General features: G+C 36.1%; 1 long non-coding RNA gene across 1 annotated transcript in view; it reads right to left on the bottom strand.

Moving 5' to 3' along the window:
* The window catches only part of LOC131742711 (uncharacterized), a 587,718-nt gene that overhangs the window by 167,422 nt on the left and 401,507 nt on the right, over nt 1-18,789 (bottom strand). The window contains exon 7 of the long non-coding RNA XR_010836914.1: nt 1,409-1,626. This is a non-coding gene — a long non-coding RNA (uncharacterized lncRNA). The remainder of the gene's footprint in view (nt 1-1,408; nt 1,627-18,789) is intronic.

The following is an 18,789-nucleotide window of genomic DNA, read 5'->3' as shown; positions in this document are numbered from 1 at the left end:
AGGGAAACATTATAAATAAATTAAAATGGTATCCTAAATATATGTCCAGGTAACACATAGAAAGGCAAAAACAGAGAACAGAGGATCAAGAAACAAGGAAACAAACAGAAAACAGGTAACAAATGCAGACTTAAGTCTTAACATACCAATAATTACCTTAAATGTAAATGGTCTAAATACACCAATTAAAAGGTAAAGAGTGAATATAACTAAACATGCAGTAACCAGAGGACCCAGCAACTACTCTCATGGGCATTTATTCCAAAAAAGTGAAAACTTATGTTCATACAAAAACCTGTACACAAATGTTCATAGTAGCTTTATTTATAATAGCCAGAAACTAAAAATAACCCAGAAGAACTTCAATGGGGGTGAATAGTACAACAAACTGTTGTACATCCATACTATGGAATACTACTCAGCAAATAAAAGAAACAAACTATTGACACACATGACAACTTGGATGAAGATCAAGGGAATTATACTGAGTGAAAAAATCAATCCCCAAAGATTACATACCGTATAATTTCATTTATATAACATTCTTAAATTGAAAAAACTATAGAAATGGCAAAAAATACACGGGTTTTATCAGATAAACAGAAATTTAAACACTGAGTGATAGAAATAATTAAGAAATTAATATTTTAGTTGCAATAATGTCTCTATGTTTTTTTTTAAAAGTTCTAATAATTTAGGGATACATACTGAAATATTTATGAATGAAATATATCAGGGATTTGCTTCAAAACAATTTAGGGAGTGGATGGGAGAGGGAAAAGTGTAGGATTCACCATGGATTCTCAGTTGTTGGGACTAGAAATGGGTATGTGTGGGTTCATTATATTGTCTGTCTACTTTTGTACGTGTTCAAAGTCTCCATTATTATTATTATTAAATAGTAAAAGCACGTGGAAAAATGTTTTTAAAAACTGAATGTAGATATTACATTATTTTAAATAAATGTACAACATATAAATTTAATACATCCTATCCTATCTAAAACCTAAGATAATATTAACAAAGGTCAAGAATAGTGAGGTGGGAAGGAGAAAGTTAAATTGCACAAATTTTCTTTAAATAGAGATAACTCAAAAGATACCTCTTAATTCTGAGTCTAGCAGAACATACTATTACAAATAATAAACCAAAAAATTGGTAAACCTTACTACTCTAAAACTAAAACCGCGAGAAAGCACCACAGTAAGAAGTTTTCATAGGAGATTTGAACCAAAGCTTTAAGAAACAGACAACTCTTGTGTTAGTTAAACTTATCCAAAATATACAAAAAGAAGGTGCATGAGTTATCCATTGCCACTTAAGACATTGCCTCAAAACTTAGTGATTGCAAACAACAAAATTTATCATCTCACAGTTTCTGTTGGTCAGGAATCTAGGAGTGGCTTACCTGGATGGTTCTGGCTCAGGATTTCTCACCAGGCTACAATCAAGATGTTGACAAAGGCTGCAGTCACCTTGAGGTTCAGCTGCAGGTGACTCTACTGCCAAGCTCATTCACATGGCTTTTGATGGACCCCAGAAGACCTCCTTCCAAGCTCACTCATGGTGGCTTCTCCACGGGGCTGCCACATGACATTGCAGCTGGCTTCCCTCATTATAAGCAACCTGAGAGAGTGTACAAGATGGAAGATACAGTATTTTAACAATCTAATTTTCGAAGTGACATTCCATGGCTACTGCCATGTCCAACTCAATAGAAATGAGTCAATAAATTCAACCCACATTCAAGAAATAGAGATTGCACAGGAGCAAGAATACCAGAAAGTAGGGCCATTTTAGAGGGTGCCTATCATAGAAGGCAACACTTTAAATTCAATTTATGAAATCAGTGATACCAAAACCTGTAAAGAACAACAAAGGAAGATTACTGACTAATCTCACTTATGACTATCAATGCAAAAATCCAAAATATTAGTAGACAGAATCCAAAGCTTATTAAAAGAATAATATACCATGGCCAACTGAGGAGTATTCCAGAAATTCAAGTAAGATTTCATATTAGAAAGTATATTAGTAAAAACCACCATACTAATACAATAAAGAATAAACAATTGGATTATTTTATACATACTGAAAAGGAATTTCATATAACTCAACACCTGTTGTTGTTTCATATAACAACAACCTGTTGTTGATGGAAACAAACTGCTCAACAAAATAGAAATACAAGGTTTAGTAATTAGTGTAGGCTAAATTGCTATAACAAATGTATCCAAATGATAATGGCTATATTACAATAAAATCTTACTTATAATTTATGTAAATAATAGCATGTGATGGATATTTTTGATCTGCTTCTCTATACCATGACTAATACAGAGGAAAAGGTAAGTTATGAGCAGTTATTAGTTATTGTGAGAACTAATACATAAATTCAGTAAAGTTGCAGTTTACAAAATTAATAAACAAAAATCTGTTATGTTTTTATAGACTAATAACAAACTGTCAGAAAGAAAAATTAAGAAAAACCTTCTCTTTTACAATTCCATCAAAAAGAATAAAATACCTAGGAATAAACTTAGCCAAGGATGTAAAAGGCCTGTACACTAAAAACTATGAGACATTAATGAAAAAATTGAAGACACTAATAAATGGAAAGATATTCCACACTCATGGATTGGAAGAATTAATATTGATAAAAGGCCCATACTACTCAAAGCAATCTAAAGATTCAATGCAATTCCTATCAAAATTCCAATGGCATTTTTCACAGAAATGGAACAAACAATCCTAAACTTTGTGTGGAAAGACAAAAGACCCCCAAAAGCCAAAACAACCTTGAGAAAGAAGAACAAAGTTGGAGGCATCATGCTCCCTGGTTTCAAACTATATTACAAAACTATAGTAATCAAAACAGTGTGGTAATGGCATAAAAACAGACAAATAGATCAATGGAACAGGATAGACAGCCAAGAAATAAACCCACACATATATGGCCAATTAATTTATGGCAAAGAAGTCAAGAATATGCAATGGGGAAAGGATAGTCTCTTTAATAAATAGTGTTGGGAAAACTGGACAGCCATATGCAAAAGAATGAAACTGGACCACTATCTTACACCATACACAAAAATTAACTCAAAATGGATTAAAGACCTGAATGTAAAACCTGAAACCATAAAACTCCTAGAAGAAAACATTTTTGGAAAGTTCCTTGACATTGGCCTTGGCAATGATTTTTTGGATCTGACACCACAAGCAAAGGCAATAAGTAAACAAACAAACAAGTGGGAAAAAATAAACAAGCTTTTGCACAGCAAAGGAAATCATCAACAAAATGAAAATTCAACCTACTGAATGGGAGGAAATATTCGAATCATATATCTAATAAGGTATTAATATCCAAAATATATAAAGAATTCATACAACTCAATAGCAAAAAAAATAAATATATAAAACAATTTGATTTTAAAATGGACAGAAGATCTGTATAGACATTTTTCCACAGAAGACATACAGACAGCCAACAGGTACATGAAAAGATGCTCAACAACACTAATCATCAGGGAAATGTAAATCAAGACCACAAGGATATATCACCTCACACCTGTTAGAATGGCTATTATCAACAAGATAAGAAATAACAAATATTAGAGCAGATGTGGACAAAAGGGAACCCTTGTGTACGACTGGTGGGAATGTAAACTGGTGTAGCCATCATGGAAGTTCCTCAAAAAATTAAAAATAGAACTTGCATATGATCCAACAATTCCACTTCTGGATATTTATCCAATGAAAATGAAAACACTAGCTCAAAGAAATATATGACCCCCATGTTCATTGCATCATTATTTATAATAGCCAAAATATGGAAATGACCTAAGTGTACATGAACTGATGAATGGATAAATAAAATGTGGTATATACATACACAATGGAATATTATTCAGCCATAAAAATGAAGGAAATCTTGCCATTTGTGACAACAATGGGTGGACCTTGAGGGCATTATGCTAAGTGAAGTAAGTCAGACTGAGAAAAATAAATACTGCATCATCTCACTTATACATAGAATCTAAACAAACAAACAAAACAAAACTTACAGATACTGAGAACCAAGCAGAAGAGAAGAGTGATGAAAGAAAAGGGATTGTGTAAGAGAATGTAATGTGTATAAGCAGATTATTGCTCGTATTTGGTATGAAGTTTTCCTGTAATAACGATGACCAATTTAGTTTATTTCTAGCTATTCATACCCTTGGGTTTTGCTTTGTCTTGTCTTGCTTTGTTTTGTTTTGTTTTGTTTTAAGGTGGGAAAGGAATGGTAGAAGGGATGTCATGAAGAGGAGGGAGAAATTATAACACAATACAGAGGCAAACCTGTGCATCTTGTGTACAGGGATATTCATTCAGTATTTTCTGTTACAGCAAAATTCTGGACATAAACAAAATATCTACTAATAGGCCTCTGGTTAATTATGATAATCCATATATTCAAATACTCTGAAATACTCTTCAGCCATCAAAAAGAATGAGGTACCTTCAATGTTTTGCTATAAACTGATCACCCAGACACATTTCAACTTTAAAAAAATACAGAATATGTTATGCTAACATTAGTGTTAATTTACAGACCAGTTTCCAAAGCCAAGTAGGAATAATTTTTAAATTATATGTTTCTTTCTTTCTTCCTTGAATCATCAAAAGTTGATTACAGGGCTTCCCTGGTGGTGTAGTGGTTGCGAGTCCGCCTGCTGATGCAGGGGACACGGGTTCGTGCCCCGGTCCGGGAGGATCCCACATGCTGCGGAGCGGCTGGGCCCGTGAGCCATGGCCGCTGAGCCTGCGCGTCCGGAGCCTGTGCTCCACAACGGGAGAGGCCACAACAGTGAGAGGCCCGCGTACCGCAAAAAAAAAAAAAAAAAAAAAAAAGTTGATTACAACTATATTTCTGATACTAAATGTTATAACTCATCCTTTAGGCATGCTAATAGAATATCAAGCGTAAGCCAGCAGAATTTGTGTGGGTAGCTCCCCCTTTTCTTTCCACCTTTCCCTAGCAAGTATTCTGGGAAATGAGGCACTTTTTTTTCCTGAACCAAGTGTGCTTCACTGTGACATCATTCCTTCTTCCTTCACCCAATATTCCCAACCTAACCCATAACCGAAACTACATTCTTTTCCCATTGGAACTTAAATTTTCCCCCCAAAATGATATTTTAACCACACAAAAGAGCCTTCAAACTAAAGGCTAATTTTCATAAATTCCTTAAATGTTATTGCAAAATCACTTGGCAAATGTCTGAGAATGGTTGTAGATCATTATACTACCTACCTTAGTTTTGAGAGATGCTGTATAGTATGAATAACTGGAAAGACAGACTTCCTGCAGTAGGCATGTTTGTTTTCAAAACCTATTTTCCAGAATGATTGTTGACTCCTTGGCATCTATTCTTTTTCTTTGCTTATTAGATATCCTGCATTAGAATATGACTCAGCAAAGTAATGCAGCTGCACTCTGTCTTCCACCCCTGATCTGGTTCATCCTCAAATCTCCAACTACCAGGAAATGTGATTGTTAAAATGAAAGTCCTGGAACTCAGATAAAGAATGAATAACACTCTTTCCGCAGGTATAGGCTTTATACTGGAGCTACCCATGCATTTTGTTATTTGGCTTTATTTTTCATATCATTCACATTAGCCATCATTCTTTGTAACTGTTGAGCAAGTGACACGTGTTGCCTATCACCAGGAGCAGAAGTTCAAACACTTCTGCCCACTGATCTTGGTATCAGAGTCACCAAGGAAAACCCAATGCAGTCAAGAACTAGATGGAACATCTCATTACTCACATAGAGAAGACGCAGAGCAAGATCAGCTTCGGTAATGGGTGCTTGTCCCCCATAGCAAGAGGGCCCCTCTAGGCAGCCACTATAGAGTGATTAGCCTACAGGCATTCCTCCTGTGCCTCAGAATGAAGGACCCCACCCCTTCCCCACAGGGACAGATACAGTAGTGGTAATATTTGACACATGCTTAAACAGAATAAAAGTCCAAAACAAGGAACGATATTCCCACACAAGGAACCAAGTCCAGCACAGGCTGTGAGGATTCCTCATCTCTTGGTAAAGAAGTGTTCCAGGCCTGAGGCCCATTTTTATGTGGCCAAGTAGGGGTCAAAAGACTGCATGCATGAGGCTGCCTTTCCCAACAGTGACCCTGTAACTGGTGATGGTTTCCTCCTTCTCTGGGAATGGCCCCATACACAGATCATGTCTATTTATAAGACTCTGCTCCTTTAGCCATAGGTATGGGTTGGTAGCTGACCTAATCTGGATTAATTAGTCCTCACCCCCAAATTTTTGTCGCAAAAGTTAAAAGAGAGGCAGCCTCTCTCTGGAGTGGGAAACATAGAATGTGAAACCCAGGAACTTTTGGTTGCCATGGTTCCCACTATGTGGAGAAAGCTTATTTGCAATAGGCAAAAATTAAGGCTGCAGTGTAGAGATAAGCAAAAACAGACATGTGAGAAAGAGAGGCTTGGTAGCCTTGAGTCTTGGTTCCAGTGGACACTGCAGCTCACTGCATCACTGTCTTTCCCATAGTCATGTGAGATATTCCAATAACCAATTCCAATAAAGTTGTTGGCATAAAGATTTCTGTAATATTTTATTATCTATTTACTGGTTATTGGATCTGTAGTGATGTCATTTTTTTCATCTCTGATACCAGCTATTTTGCCTTCTCTATTTGATCTGATCATTCTTGCTATGGCTTTATCAACTTTACTAGTCTTTCAAATAGAGAAATTTATACTGCTTAGAAGTTCTTTAGTTTATGTTTGTTTTCTCTTTTACTAACTTATTTTCTTATATTTGTTATTTTATTCTTTTTACATTATTTGGTTTTAATTTATGGTTCTTTTACTAACTTTTAGAAATAGATTCCTAGGCACTGGTTTTCAGCCTTTCTTATTTTCTAATGTATTCATTTCGAATGTTCCCCCTAAGTGAACTTACCTGCAACTCTCAATATTTGATGTCACGTTTTCATTACCATTTAGTTCGAAAGTGCTCTACTGCCTCAGAAGCCTACTGTACTCACTTCTGTGGCATTTTCCTTCACCTTTTCACTTTTCTGACAATTTTTTCTTAATCACTGGAATCTATAATGTGAAAGACTTTTGCTAGGACTTAATAAGGACACAAAAAGATTCCTATCCTCAATAATCTTGTTGAAAAGTTAAGATGTATAAACATGAACATAAAATAATGAATACACTTGAAATATGGTAAATGACGCATGACTAGTACAGACAATTTTTTAAAAAACCTGACTGCACTATTTGGAGAGAATTTCATGTAGAATATGGATTTTAGCTGAACCTTTATTTATGGGAGGGTTATAGATAGAGGGAGGGGAAGGATAAGAGAGACTAGGGTGAGCAAAGACTTAGTGGATAGAAAGTTCAAAGAGTTCTTTGGAGAAACAATGAGTAAATCAGTATGAGTAAATCATACAGAAGAATTTGTGTGATGAAATAAGAGAATTAAAGTTGAAAAAAATAGGCCCATCTCATCCTGTTGAGAAACGAGAGTTAAGTGTTCATGCTTTATTTACACTGGAGAAGAACTAAAAGTGTGTCTGTGTATATGGAGAATTGTCAATAAAAAGGCCTCAAGCTTCCTTAAAAAAAGAAAGAAAAAGAAAAAAATAGGCCCATCTTGTATATCATTTTGAATATTAAGTTAATGAATTCAATATTATCTTATAGAGAATAGAGAATTATTTTAAAAATTTTAGATTGGCAACAAAGAATAAGTATTGTTGGAATATTCATCAGTAGCCTTGAGCTGGGTAAGATGAAAGGAAAATAAGTTAAAAGCAAGAAACCATGAACGTGTACTAGGTCTTTATTGGGGTGATAGTAGTGGAAATTAGAAGATCTACGGGAGAACCTGCCTGGGGATTTCTCACTGACCCTCACTGTCACTTTGACTTTAGTGAAGAAGAACAGAAGTATTTCTCTTATTACATTAAAAAAAAACTATGCATTTGATTTCAGGCTGAGATGAGAATTACAAGTAACAATATAGGTAGCCTTCAGCATATGTTTTAGTGATTTTCCTTTTTTTGGAGAAAGCCTTTGCTGGTATTTTGGGTGTTATTTTTGTTGTTTCAGACACGTATGTGGGTAACTATTGCAATTTTCACTTTGTCAATTACATTGGCCAAGAGATAGTGTGTTGCATTTCACCTGATGCCTTCCATATTTGTACAGATCCCAAACCCCAAAGTTCAGCAATAAGCCAAAAATATGCCATATCTGCATTTAAAGGTCATTCCCCTTGAAATGCATCACACTAAATGGAATTTTACTTCTTGCCAAAAACATTGTGGGCGTCTGTCACAACATTTATCTTCCTTCCATCAACAGCAAAAGTGGCAGAAGCATCATAATACTTCATGTTCAACCTTGGATGACATCAGAAACTCTCCAGCCTGTTTCTGTGGATTTTCACCATATGCCTGGAAACTCGGGGCCACTGTTCCCACATTCCCCATCTCTTCATCATCACAGATCAAGATTCACTTTTTTCGGAAACTTTGCCCGGTTAACCCTGCCCGCTAGCAAAATCATTGACTTAACTCTCACTAGAATAAAATTTTGTACTTGCAAATATCTATTTCTTTTGACCTGGTTAGTTTCTGTGTTCTCTTTATAAACTCTTTATGAGCTGTGAGTGTTATAAACTCTTTATGAGCTGTGAGTGTTCAAAAAATGTCTCATAACCGACCAACTCCTATTCTTTGACAACATATAAATTTCATAGGACTGTATATGAATTTATCTTGTTCTTCATTACTTTATTCTCTTGTATCACCTTCAATGGGCTAATGTAATCAGAACACCTCCTGGAATTCTGAAAACACTGGAAAGCACTAACAATGCTGAGGAAATTATTACTTTTTAAACATTTATCTTCTCTGTTGTTATACTATAGTCCCCAAAGCTTCCTGAAAAAGGCATAATTTTGTTTTTGCTGATGGCATCAATCATGAAAATGCTGGCGTCTATGCCAAGAGAACTTGTTAAAAGGAAGGAACACATCTTCCCCACTCCTTGTTTCTTTGAGGAAGGATTTTCTCCAAGTGCTTCTGGTTTCTTGGCATACCCCTTACTTTTCTTTATGGATATAGAGTGAGTTACACAATTTGATGAGTCTGGGACAGGAATTAGACATGTACAATGCAGCATTGTTTTAACATTCTTTTCCTCTTGGGAGTCAGCAATGATCCTCTATGCCAGATGTTTGAGAGGGCAGACACCATAGAGGACAGCTTACAGAGGAGCAGCAGTGCCAGAGGCTGGGTAGGTCAGTCTCATTCCAAGTATTAAGTATTAGCATTAAGCTGCCCATTTTTGCTGCATACCTAAGCTTCTAACATCTAGAGTCTTGGTTTCCATCAGAAACTCTTGGTTTATAATCTTGTTCTTTGTCATAAGATTAGTCAGGAAAGGAGTGTGTATATTGGGTCCCCCTACAACCTCAAAGCGCTATCAAACATTTGGCTGGTATTGGCAGAAGTTAGTAAGATCCCAAGGCAAGGCTGCTCTCTTTGATTGTGGGCACGGCAGACATCTATTTCCTCCCTGAAAGAGTATGCTAGAGTTGGTATTCACAATGGCCACTGTGATCCACTACACTTCTGTCTCTGATAAACTTCCAAGTTCCTCTCATTCAACTGCCATGTGGCCTAAAGCCACAAACCAATCTCAAGGAACACATGGCATCCCACAATGATCAATCAATGCCTTCCTTCATCAGGGCAGAGCCATTTCCCAGCCTGCCTGATTCTATAATCCCTTTTTGAATAACAACCCAGCAGACATTGTGATACTACCATGATACTTATCTCCTACTTTCACTAAGAACATTCTAAGTTATGCCCATTAAATTACATTTTTGTAGCCTCTTTCTTTTAAGGAGGTCCCAGCAAGTGGGATTATCACAGTGGAGTGCTTTTTATGTCTCAAAGGAAAGGAGTCTTCTAGTCTAGTCTATAAATGGATGCTTTGGAACTTCTCTGCATACTGACAATGTTTCTACCAATCTAGAGATCAGAAGCCTAAAGACTCTTTTCTAATAAACCAGCCTAATTTAAATCTAATAAGAGTATGACCAGAATCAGTCTCAGCATGGACCATTAGAACCTCAGAGTCTTACTTTCAAGTGACCTAGAGAGCCTTAAAAACAAGTGGGAATAGCACAGGGAGATCAGCTTGGTGCTTTGTGACCACCTAGAGGGGTGGGATAGGGAGGGTGGGAGGGAGACACAAGAGGGAGGGGATATAGGGATACATGTATGAATATAGCTGATTCACTTTGTTACACAGCAGAAACTAACACAACATTGTAAAGCAGTTATATTCCAATAAAGATGTTAAATTTAAAAACAAACAAACAAGTGGGAAAAGTAGACACAAGTGAAAGCCTCCTTTCACTAGTTCTTTTCTTCCATCTCCCACCCATACCCACCTAGTGTCCAGACCCTTCTTTCTTCTTCTATGCCCAGATCTGGCTGATGTATATGGAAATAAAATCTCCCAACTTTCACTCACTAAGACCAACTGAGCTTATTATATGATCTCAGCTCTTGTTCCAAGAAAACCAAGATCAATCTCAAAAAGCAGTCTTCTGAACTTGGCAGACACTTGTGTGGGAAAGTCTTTAAACAAAAACAAATTTGTTGACATACTGGGACACGAAACTCAGAGAACAGACAAAATGTTCCATGAGCCAACTCTGCCCTCAGCTTCAGCACTCATACTTTTCTCAGCCAAGAGTCCTTGTTCCACTCTATAGATGAAGCCAACTCATCAGCTTATCATGATTAGGCCAAATGCCTTTACTAAAGGACCAAAAGAACACCAAGACAATCATAAAGAGAATCCCCAACTGCAGAAATCTCCAGCTGTGGTACGTAAAGAGAACAACTAATCAATAAATGGAATGAAGAAAGGTATTGACAACAAATAATACATTGAGATGGTTTTTGTACTTCCAGTCTCTGTCAACCAATTAATTTCCTCTGGCCACACTACCCTTCTCTCCAAGGGTACATAGAGAGGGGTCCCTCTGTGACAACATGACAAAACTTAGAGTTCTGCTTCAAAATAGAAATTCAAATAAAGATTAGGGTTCCCCAAGGAAGGAAATTGCTTTTCCTTTCCCAAGCAACAGTGAAGGAGACAGGAAAAAGAGAGTTCTGAGGAATATCAAAATAGCAACAGTTCCTTAGACAAAGGAAAACTGTATTGCTTAGGGATAGCCCCATACTGGGGAAAGAGATACTGTTAAGAAAACTGATCTTATAAAGGACCAAGGCAGCCAGAAACCAGAGTGAATCCCTTTATACCCAGTGGAAAACACTGGAGGCTCTTGGAAACCCAGTGGATTGACTTATTATTCAAAAGATAATGGAGACCTCTAGGATTTGTGCCTTTGTGTTTCTTTTTCCTCTTGGTTTCTTGGAGAACAGGGTCTTAAAAATGACACACAGGAGCCAGAACAGAAGATGCAAGAATGTCAAATAAATCACAAGCACAGTGCTGCATATTTTTTGTGCTGTGGATTTTCTTGGGCTGTTTTTCTCAAGAGTTAATGAGTGGAACCCAAGAGAATAGCTACTAAGATGTTCAGACTTGCTTGCTTACCCACACTACTTTCTGAGCAAGATAATTCTTTTCTCCCTCAGAAGCCCCTGACTCCATTGATAGAAATCAATAATAAGAATTAATATCAAGTTCAGTGGCACCCTATCCAAGCAGAAAACTTTATTTTCCAGGGGCTCAAGTGCTTCCTAAACACCAATCCTGAGATTCACAATTCTGATCAGTATGTAGCTAACAAGATAGATTTATCTTCTAAATATCAACATCTGTGTTCAAATCAAGAATAGATCCAACCAATAGTGGAAGGATTAGAACATGTCGTTTAATGTCCCATCAATATAACCCAGGGCCATTATGTCAGTGCTACAAAAAATGATGTGAACTGATTAGGTGACCACCGTTAATGCAAGACATGACGTGATGTCATGCATTGTTGTTGTTGCCCTAATGATTCACATCATTCCTCTGAGCCTGAACCCAAAGCTATTGTCCACTCATGCCCATAAAATAAGGAGGACCCAAAAGACTGATATTATTTTCCCAGGTTCTCAAATAATAGTAATCCTCTTTGTTTCCTGTGAAGAAACTAGTCTCTCCAAAGAGAAACTCATCTACAATAATTAGTTCCCTTATATCTTTTCACAAAGTACAGAACTAAATGTATCCTGTGGAGCTTGCAGCCCAAAACTAACATTTTCATTACAATGGTATGCTTCAGTTCATTGACAACAATAAATTACTAATTGTGGAATAATTTCTCTGGTATTTTATAGAATTCAAACATAATAGTTAATAATAATGTATCGATATTGGTTCATATTGTAACAAATGTACCACACTAATGCAACATGTTAAAAAAAAAAAGAGAGAGAGAGAATTGATGGGGAGGAGAGGGCCTTTATAGGAACCCTCTATATTTTGTGCCCAATTTTTCTACAAACCTAAAACTACTCTAAAAATTAAAGTCTGTTTTTAAAAATAGGCAATAATCTGAACAGATGACTCACCAAAGAAGATATACAGATAGCAAGTAAACATATCAACAGATGTTCAACATCATTTGTCATTGGAGAGTTGCAAATTAAAACAATAATACTACACTATATACCTATTAAAATGGCTAAAATCCAGAAAACTGACAATACCAATTCTGGAGAAGATGTAGAGCAACAGGAACATTCATTCATTGCTAGTGGAAATGTGAAATGGCATAGCCAGTTAGGAAGACGATTTGGTTATTGATTACAAAGGTAGGTATAGTCTTATCATCCAGCAATCTCAGTCCTAGGTATTCACTCAACTTATTTTAAAACTTTTGTCCACACAAAATCCTGCATAAGAATGTTTATAGTAACCTTATTCATAGTTGTCCAAACTGGAAGCCACCAAGATATCCTTCAATAGGTGAATCAGTTAGTAAGGTGGTACATCCATACAATGTAATATTATTAAGTGATTTTAAAAAATGAGTTATCAAGCTGCAAAAGACATTGATGAAACTTAAATGCACATTCCTAAGTGAAAGAAGCCAGTCTGAAAAAGGCTATATATTTTATTAATCAATTATATGACATTCTGAAAAAGGCAAAACTATGAAGACAGTGAAGAGATCCCTTATTGCTGCTGGGTCACAACATCAGGAGCTTCCTGGGTGAAATCTGAAACTGGCTCCCATAGAAAAAGGGCAAGAAATGGCAGATTGCTCCAAATTGGCAGGTGGCAGGTTTAATAAGCAAAGAAACTTTACAAAAAGAAAAAAAACCAATTATATTCTTTCAGAAAGTTAACATAAATGAAAAAAGGCCAAGTTTATCAAAATTCTTTAACTGTAATCTACTCCACAGAATCCCAATGCTGGAAAGAACCTTGAAAGGACACCTAGTTCCTTTTCAAGCCTTCAGAAAAGAAAAGACCAAAAGAACTGGGAATAAAGAAAAAGAAAATTTAAAAAACCTGGATTCTAGTCCTGTCTCAGCCACTAATCCATTTGACCTGGAACACATCACATCATCTTCCTCAAATTCAATGTTTTTATACATGTGATGCATACATCAAACCAGATTATATATAAGGTTCCATCCAAAGTGAACATCCATGATTATATGAAATCCAACTACTTTTAAGGTTGACTAGAGAGAAACAGTCTACATTCTGCTTTAGAGCTATTTGCCAGGACTTTGTAACTTCCAACTAGTGCAATACTAATTGTCATAGCTGACATCTGGGGTAATTTTAATCTACACCAAAGTTAAGCTTCTACATAATCATTAAAAAGTGAGAATAATTTTTCCTACTTGAGACAAACTAGGAGAGGGACAAAATGAGAAGACAGAAAATGTGTGTCACCATTTGCTCTTGTTGAATGCAGCATGACTAGAGAGCAGGTGAATAGTACACCTGACCAGGCAGCAGCTCAAATCTCTCTCCTGATCATTCCTCTTTTGCATGAATTTCATGACAAAATTATATACAATAGAATAATTATTGATTATTCATATAGTAAGTTGAGGTTTTCTGGATCATGATTAGAAACTTATCAGAAGAACATGTCTTACAACTTTTCTGCTTCTAGATTTAATTCTTTACACTAGAACTAAAATACTCAGAGTTGAAATAACTCTAAAAATGAACATAAGTAATTTAAAAGAAAATGTTTAAAGGATATTGTCAATACAGCCTTATAAAATATAAAATCTAGAGGTAAATACTGTGTGGCTTAAGATTAATATCATAGCTTTGCATTTTAACTCTTTGGACTAGCAATTTTTTATGAGATATTTCCAAAATGTAAATTAGTCAGATAATATATGGTGAATGTATTTATATTCTATAAGAGTAAGAGTATTCATGGATATGGAAAAATCTCTTCCCTCTCCAAAAGGATAATTTATGTATTTAAAGAAAAACTTCAGGTAATGGATGAAGTTTCAGAGTTAAAATGTAAATGTGGAGAACTTCCAATTTAAAATGGTACATAGCACTTAATTAAGCCCTTCCCAGTTTGTCATAAAAATAACTTTGAAGACAATCCTAGTTTAAGGAAAACATCCTATGAAATCACACAATTACTCAAAGATAAATGTATAAAGATATTCACTGGTGTGTTCTTTGTTTAAAAACCATTAGAAATCACCTAAATGTCATCAAGAAACAAATGTCTAAATAAGCTATGTAATACCAATGAATGGACTAATTTCTGGCCTTTATAAATATTGAAATCTGAATATTTTGACCTAAGAAAAATGCTCATTGCATAACAAAATTTTCAAAATGTCAGACTAGTATTTGTAGTATGTTCCCTTTTTAAAAATAATAATCATAAAATATGTATATATTTTGATAAAGCAAAGAAAAAGTCTAAATAAATATTTGCCAAAAATTATTGTATACTTTCCCTTCACTTTTTACTTATTCATTTATTTTTAACAGCTTTATGAGATATAACTTCCATACCATAAAATCTACCCATTTAAAGTATAACATCCAATGGCTTTCAGTATACCCCTCAAAAAACCTCATACCCATTCACAGTCACTCCCTGTTCCCAAATGACCTAGGCAACCACTAATACACTTTCTGTCTCTATGGATTTGTCTATTCTATACATTTCATATAAATGGAATCATACAATATGTAGGGTTTTTGTGTCTGGTTTTTTCACTTTGAATAAAGTTTTCAGTGTTCATCCATGTTGTAACATGTATCAGTACTTTATCCCGTTTTATGGCTGAATAATCTTCCTTTGTATGGATATACCAAATTTGTCAGTTAATGAACATTTGAGTTGTTTCCACTTTTTGGTCATTATGAATAATGCTGTTATGAACCTTTGAGTTCATTTGTGTGTAGATTTCATTTCTTTGGGGCAGATGACCAGGAATAGAATTGCTGGGTCATATGGCTACCCTATGTTTAACTTTTGAGGAACCATCAAATTGTTAACCACAGCAGCTACTATGGAAATTTTATAGCAATCTACATTCCTTTCAACACAGTTAGTTTTTGTCTTTTTTATTACAACCATCCTAGTGGATATAAAATGGTATCTCATACTTTTATTTCCATTTCTCTGGAGACTAATTATGTTGAATATCTTTTCATATGCTTATTGACCATTAGTATATCTCTAGAGAAATGTATATCAAAATCATTTGCCCATTTTTAATTAGGTTATCTTTAATTGATAATTTGTAATATTTTTTTATATATCCTCGTTACAAGTCCCTTTATATATATATGATCTGCAGATGTTTTCTCCAGTTCTCTGCATTCTGTTCACTTTTTTTATCATGTCCTTTGCAGCACAAATATTTTTAAATTCTAAGGAAGTCCAACTAAGCTTTATTTTTCTTTTCCCACTTGTCCTTTTAGTGTCATAACTAAGAAATCATTGCCTAATCCAAAGTCATGAAGACTTATTAATATGTTTTCTTTTAAAAGTGTTGTGTTCTTACCTCATATATTTAGGTATTTAATTCATTTTAAGTTAATTGTTGTTTGTGGTGTAGGGTAGGGGTCCAACATTCTTCTTTCACATGTGGATATCCAGTTGTTCTAGCACCATTTGTTGAAAAGACTGCTCTTTTCCCATTGAATGGCCTTGGTACACTTGTCAAAAATCAATTGATCGCAACTGTAAAGCTTTATTCCTGGATTCTCAATTCTGTTCTATAAGCTATATTTCTATCTTCATGCCAGTACTATACTGTCTTGCTTTCTATAGCCTTATAATAAGTTTTGAAATCAGGAAGAGTGAGTCCTATTTTGTTATTCATTTTTAAGATTGTTTTGCCTATTCAAGTTCCCTTGCATTTCCATATGAATTTTAAGATCAGCTTGTCAATTTCTGCCAAGAAAAAAAAAAGGGCAGCTGAAATTTTGATGAGGATTGCATTTAAACTATGAATTAAAACGTTTCACTTAGAAGTGAGTTCTAACAAGCTGACCATATGAAGATATTATTTGATATTTCAACAGGAAAGTGTACCACACGTACTGATCTAAGCCAAGATAGATAAATCTCAGAAACCTCAGCTTCAACCCTGACAATTGCCCAAGCTCTTAACTCAAGGCACTCCTGCTCTTTGGACTTGAACTTCATTTAATTTCACTGATTCGACCTACTCTCAACAGATGACTTGCCTCATCACTTTGGTTCTTCTTTTTCTATTTCAGTCAGTGTCATTTCTGAATCTCCAAGCCTAGCTTAAGTAGGAATTCAACTGATACTGATTTAAAGAGTGATGAGGATGGAAAAGAAATCTCAGTGAAGGAAGATATACTGGCCGTCTGCTCCGGGGCTCACCTCACCAAAGTAGCATTTTTCCTTTCAATTTTTAGTATATTTTTCTGTTTAGGAAAATACTGATACCCAGTGACTTCTCATCTGCAGGATCATTCAAACAATCTTCAGTGTGCAAACAAGCCAGGGTGTCCCCTGCGTCAGGCAGAATCAGGGCAACCCTGCAGGTTGCCTAATTATACTTTATTTCTAATAATCCCTGAGCAGTGCAAGAGCTCAGATAGAAAAATGCCTTCTTGGTGCGATTAAGAGGTTGTTTTAGGAAACAACCTAAGTGTCTGTCAATGGATGAGTGGATAAGGGAGATGTAATATGTATATACACAATGGAACATTATTCAGTCATCGAAAAAAGAAGGAAATCCTGACACTTGTGACAACATGAATGGAACTTGAGGGCATAATGCTAAGTGAAATAAGCCAGACAGAGAAAACTAAACACTTCATGGTATCACTTATATGTGGACTCTTTTTTTAAAAAAGTCAAACTCATAGAAACAGAGTATAGAAAAGTTGTTGCCAGGAGTTGGGAGGAGGGAAAAATAGGGGGGTAAAGGGCACAAACTTTCAGCTATAAGATAAATAAGGTCTGAGGATCTAATGTATAACATGGTGACTACTGTTGATAACACCGTATCGTATAATTGAAATTTGCTAAGAAAGTAGAATGTAAATGTTCTCACCAAAATGTGTGTGTGTGTGTGTGTGTGTGTGTGTGTGTGTGTGTGTGGTGATGGGTGTGTTAACTAGATGGGAGGAACCCTTTCACAATGTGTACATATATCAAATCATCACAAAGTACACTTTAAATATCTTACAATTTTATATGTCAATATAAAAAGCTGGCAAAAAAAGAGGTTTGTATTAGTGTGGAAGGAATGAATGGGGTAAGGGAAGAACACTCGCCCTGGAGTGTTTCCTTAAAGAGCATCCATTGCTCCAAAAGCAGGGGATACTTTATGGCTGTACAAGACTATTTTTAACCGGGCTGTCTTCTAAATGAGAGAAAACCCAGATGCCGGACAGCCTCCTGACACCAGAAGGCCCGTGTCACCATCGCTACATAGACTGGTGCGGCAAAGCCCTGGAAGATGGGCTGGGCGGTGTCAGGCACCGGACAAAGAGAGGAGCTTCCTAGTGTACATCCTGGCTCCTGAGAGGACCCGTGTGAACCCAGATCGCAGACCTCCTCAGAACCCTCCTGGGAAAGGCAGGAATACCACCAACCCAAGCACAAAGGTCACATGAGTACAACTGCAGCCCCGCTGAGAAGGTGCTGGAGACACCCTCATTCCTGTAGAAAAATGAGCCTTTCCTCTAATCTTGCCTATAAGCTCAAATTGTGATCGCTGGGTCCTTGATTCGTACAAGTAAGGGAAACGGTTTTGGAGAACAAACTGCCTTGGCCCTGAGAATCATTTCTTACTTGTGCAGTCGAGGACGGTTTATTATAGGTCTGTTTAGTGTCACAGTCAAGGGAGGGAAGGCATAAAACGCTGATCCAAGAAGCCATCTTGCTCTGAGGAGTGATGAAGTACATTTTTGTGTGCTGAGGCACTCTTATGGGTTAGATTTCTTTGCAGAACGAGCCCAAGTAGGCAGGTACAGGAATAGAATGGTTCACTGAGAGATTATTAGTGAAACCAGAGGCTTATCTGGCTCTGTGTCTCGGGGGAGATGCACAAAGAGGGAGAATTAATCCACTCCAAGAAGAAGAAAGCGATGGCGCCTTATCCCTAATTTGATATATCACTCATATGGTGGGTGGGAAAGTTCTTTCAAGTCCTTTTGGCCTGGGTAGTAAATTATCCTCAAGTTTCTGTTTTGTAGTGGTCAGTGAGCTGTGAG

The sequence above is a fragment of the Kogia breviceps genome, chromosome 15, assembly GCF_026419965.1.
Source record: "Kogia breviceps isolate mKogBre1 chromosome 15, mKogBre1 haplotype 1, whole genome shotgun sequence".
NCBI classification, from domain to species: Eukaryota; Metazoa; Chordata; class Mammalia; order Artiodactyla; family Physeteridae; genus Kogia; species Kogia breviceps.
The sequence above is the reverse complement of the archived record's forward strand: the minus strand, read 5'-3'. Positions and strand labels throughout refer to the sequence as shown.